This window comes from Vidua macroura, chromosome 1 (genome assembly GCF_024509145.1).
Source record: "Vidua macroura isolate BioBank_ID:100142 chromosome 1, ASM2450914v1, whole genome shotgun sequence".
Classification (NCBI taxonomy): Eukaryota; Metazoa; Chordata; class Aves; order Passeriformes; family Viduidae; genus Vidua; species Vidua macroura.
In genome coordinates this window covers 129672816-129677628 of record NC_071571.1, presented here as the reverse complement: position 1 = coordinate 129677628, position 4813 = coordinate 129672816, and the positions used below count along the sequence as shown (strand labels likewise).

The following is a 4813-nucleotide window of genomic DNA, read 5'->3' as shown; positions in this document are numbered from 1 at the left end:
TCTTACCCAGTCAGCTCCTGAGAGTAAGCTAAGCACCAGCAGTTGCTTGAAGACGTGAAAAAAAAACCCATGGCAAATGCAGTGATATCTTCTCAGGATATGTTCCTGGCCTCCAAATATCTGTATCTCAAGGGCATTTTGAGATGCAGGTATAGTACTTTAATTAACTATATTAAATACTTTATGATCAGTTTTTAATGCATCATACATGCATCTGTGATCTGGAATTCTACAACTTGGACATAAATTGTATGCAAGACCATGTTCATTTGTTTGCTTTTAACTTGCTGATTAATGTGATGCCTCCATTACTGTCCCTCACAATATATCCTATCTGAATCAGGGAATATTTGAAACCAGTAGTAGGAATCAGGGAAAATAAAACAATAACAGGATATTTGCAATATTTGTAAACTGCTGTAGTTATCAAGATATAAAGATCTTTGTTCACAAACAAAAAAAATTGTTAGCAACATGGCAGAGGAAACATAGCATATTAAAGCATTTTATATTCAATAACTGTGGCTTAGTATAGGTTAATAAAGGTTTCTTTAAGTATCTGTCATTTGTATTCAAACTTTTTATCATTACAGACAGAAGTAATTTTTGTCAGAGTCCATAATGCTGAAAGTAACAATCAGAATACCTACATATCATGTTAGAAATTATTACTTTGCTTGAGTTCAAATTTACTTGAGTTTAATTGAATATTGGCAGAAATTGCTCAGGTATGTGGCAAGTCTTCATCAAGCTGAACCTGGTCTGGATGTCCTAAGAGAAATAATATAGTCTGGCTCAGCTACAAGTTACTGACCTATATACACAGCAATTATTTAGTGAAGTTCTGGTATGTATGTAATGCAAGGAACTAGATTTGATTATCATTATGGTATTTTCTGGCCTTAAAATAAATGGGATCTATAATATAAAACTGTCTTCACCCAAGTTCATCATCATCAGCTGAATTTTGCCATTCTACACATGGTGAGAGTCACGTATTTCAGGTGAATTGTTCACCATTCTGTGTACTAGGAATGATTCAGACCCATGTTGATGCATGTAGCACAAAGGGGATTTGAATAATAAGAGAACACTGAAACAACTTGATGACTTACTTATACATATTATATTAAATATATGAAGTACCAAGCTAAAAAAAAAAAAAAAAGGCTTTTCTCCCTTCTTTGGCCAGTATTCATAAAGCTCAAAACACTCTTGTGAGGAGAGCATTAAGTCCAGGAGGGCAGGAATGGAAAACCTCTGCCCCCTCCCCAACACGTATCAGATCCCACAGCATCTCTCTCTGTCCTCCACAGGGACAGCACAGTGGCAACCAGTGGAAGAATTAAAATCACACTGACATTGCTTATATGCCTCCAAATCCCAGTGCTGTTCAGACTATGATTAAATGTCCCAAGACAGAATTCAACACCTGGCTGAAAAGTTTTGCACCTGGCTTCAGTGCTTGATTCTCATATGAAGAGGAGCTGAGGGAACACACCTTGGACTTCTTCCAACACTGCCTTCCAGAGTACTTGTGTGTGCAAACAGAAACAAGAGGTCAGCAACCGAAGAAAGCATCATTGCCACAACAGACACTGCCAGGTGGGGTGATGCTGTCTGCATCTGTCAGTGGGGGCTGTCATTTCATCACTTCATCACAGGAGGCAATGCTAATGGCTGAAAGCTTTTGTGTTCCTGCTGGACCCATTTTCCCATCCCACAGTGGTTGTTGGGCTAAGACAGTATTTTGGGAAGAAGACAGACCTAGAAATTTGCAACAGGAAATTATTTCTCTTAAACACCCCATAATTAGGATGGAGGCAATTTTTAACAAAGATTAATGCACTGATCTCACCAACTGACTGCCAAGAAAGGAGTGCACATTACAGCTGGAGAGAGAGCAAACAACTGGAATGGGAGGGGTGGAGGGAAATCTTGCAAGCTTTTCCCTGAAGAAGCATCCCTGATCCTGTGATTCTGCCACGCTTCGGGATAAACAAGACATCTGTATAGCAGAACATTGTCATAGGATCAGGATTTCCTATTTCAAAAGTAACCAACATCTTAGCCCCATATTTATTTTAAGTACCTCAGCTTTGCCCTGGTGTTCATGTAGCAGCAGCAGCAGTTAATATTCCTGTGACAATGCTCTATTCTGCTGACATTATCTCTTAAATATAAAACTATTCTATTAAGGTGGATGAATTTAATTTCATTTCCTCTTACTTCAAATAATGGCATTCTATTCACATCACAACATGGCAGAGTATGGACTTTTGTCAGAGGCTGGTACCTGCTAATGCCATTACAGCAAGGGTAGAGATTTCCATTATAAATCCTCTTTTACGGTGTTTTAAATCAGCTAGAAAAGTTCCCTCCAAGATGAAACCTGGCACAAGAAAAAAATATTTAAAATTTGAAGTTAAGAATGACTTGTCTTGGTTGTTTTAAATATCTTTCAATTGTATAAATAAATAGAAAGTTTATCAGTTCAAGACATATTTGAATTTCTATGAATCAGCATCTCTTCAGCTCAAGGATATCGTTTGACATTAGATTGTCATGTATTCTAATTGCTTTTTGTATTATGAAAAATAACAAGATCTTAAACTTCGGAGAGTGTGTCTTCTATATGTCAAATAACTACTTTACATAAGGGGTTTTGCGGCACATATTCTAAATATGTTTCTATCCCAAAGAAATGTTAAAAATAACATATTCATAAATCTGCCTTAATTCATGCTTTCATGGTAAACTTTTAACACTTATGAAACAGCTGTTACAATCAATATTTTTTTGTGTTATAACAACTCCCTGTTCAAAAGTCATGATGTAACCTGAATCAGAAAAACACATCAAGCAGAACAAGGAGCAAACAAGACAATGCAGCAAAGCAGTCTGTTCTCCCAGGCAAAGTGGCTGGCCTGGCTGACCACAGAGTCTGGAGAACCTGGCAGCTGTTGGCTCTCTCTCATCTCCGGCTCTCCTGTCATCTGCATTGTCCCCTTCAGGCTTTTATTTCTGAAGCATATGTATTCTTTAAAACACAATTTTCTGCATCACCCCTAAAGAAATCCCTTTGTAAGGAAGCTGGGTCAGAAAACAAGAAAGAAAATTCTGGGTGTAGCAAATTCTCCTATATTCTCATACTAGCAAAAAATACACCATTTTACCTGCAGCCACAGTGCAGAGAATGTAGGCATGTTCTTAACTTGAACAGTTCTGTTTTTCAGAAAAACACTTGTGTTTTTCTGATACTTCAGAACTTCCTGAATTATGTGTGCACTCATTATTTATTGAATATTCACTGATCAGTAGAAATGTCCACCTACTCTGTTCTTCTTTTCACAAACCCTTCCATTTAACACACAGCTTTCCCTGGACCTCAGAAAGCATGGAATTAAAATCCAAACATACACTCTTTGAATGCACACACATGTTATATCACACTAAAACTCACACAAGAAGCACTAATAGGTGCATGGATTATAACAATTGCACATTATTTTAATGTGCTGCAATTATGAGAAAAACATTAAAACACACAGTGCTCATAGATTTCACCAGCTTCCAACCTGAAGGCTGGCAAATGCTGTACTCCATGTTTCTATGTGGTAACTGACTTGAGCAGGCATCTTCTTTCAGGCTAGCAAATTCAGGTTAAAAGTCAGTCTTCATTCGCCAGTCCACTATGTTACAGTATTTTACAGATATTTCAGGGGTTTGGTGTCCCATTGAGGCGACCAGGAAAATTATCTCTAAGGAAAACACATCTTCCACAAAAGTGGAAGAGCAATACACATATGGGCCAGGGGAAGAAAGTTTTCATTTCTTACTGCAAAAAATATCCAGTAAATTAAAAGTGATGAACTTCAGAGCAGTTCCTATCAATATGGTTGGTTTCTCCAAGAAATCATTATCCTGGCTTTCAAACACTGCAAAGAAGGAATTCTTTCCATTTATGAATTCCCAAATGTGGTGTGAAGAGCAAAATGAGACATAGATAACTCATGAATTGTCACTGAACATTTTAGGAAACCAAATAATGAAAGGTTATTCAAAGCCTTCTGCATGGTTTCCTGTCTTTCGGTTCAGCATTGTCTTGCTGAATCCTTTACACCAGTGTCACAAATTGTTCTACCTGCATTGAACTCCTCCCCTACATACTGAGCCATGAGAAATATCAAGCTCCCAGATAGCTGTTGCTCTGTGAATAGTTTCCATGTGAGACATTCGCTGCTCCAAGAACCAGTTAGAAAAGAACGCTTCAGCACTCCATACTTCTGTAATCATATGTACAACGCCAGCCACATCAACCCTCTGCCACTGACTGATGTGCAAGTATAAGCCACCTAAAACCAATTTCTGTGTCTGATTTTTGACATTAGCCTCCAGTTTTCAAGACTGACCTCTGCAATCCCTTTTATAACCTTTTGATATCCTTACAGAAGCTTCTTTTTGCTAATCACCAGAAGAATAGCATACTAGTCTACACAGCTACACAATACCTGAAGGGAATGAAAGTATGAGAGAAAAACAACAATAATTTAATTTGATTCCAAGTATACAGGATCTACAATTGGAATTCAGAGTATACCCACTGAAATATCTCCACGCTAAGCAGCTGTCATATGGCAGGGCAGACAATAACAACATGGTGTGTGTGTACTACTACCAGAGCTGTTCAGCGTAACATTCTACATATTTAAGCAGTATCAGAAAATCACACAGAAAATTGAACTGCAGTCATGAACAAATGTCTTAATGACCAGAAGAGGGGGACTGCACACATGGAGAAGAAATGCCTAGA

The 4813-nt window shown here is 37.8% G+C and overlaps 1 long non-coding RNA gene across 1 annotated transcript; it reads right to left on the bottom strand.

Annotated features, from left to right (window-relative positions):
• Positions 1-697: 697 nt before the first annotated feature.
• On the bottom strand, positions 698-4813 carry LOC128817335 (uncharacterized). The gene is made up of 4 exons (XR_008440165.1): positions 4605-4813; positions 4413-4511; positions 2297-2392; positions 698-771 (listed from the first exon to the last, which is right to left on the bottom strand). It is a non-coding gene; the product is annotated as an uncharacterized LOC128817335 (long non-coding RNA).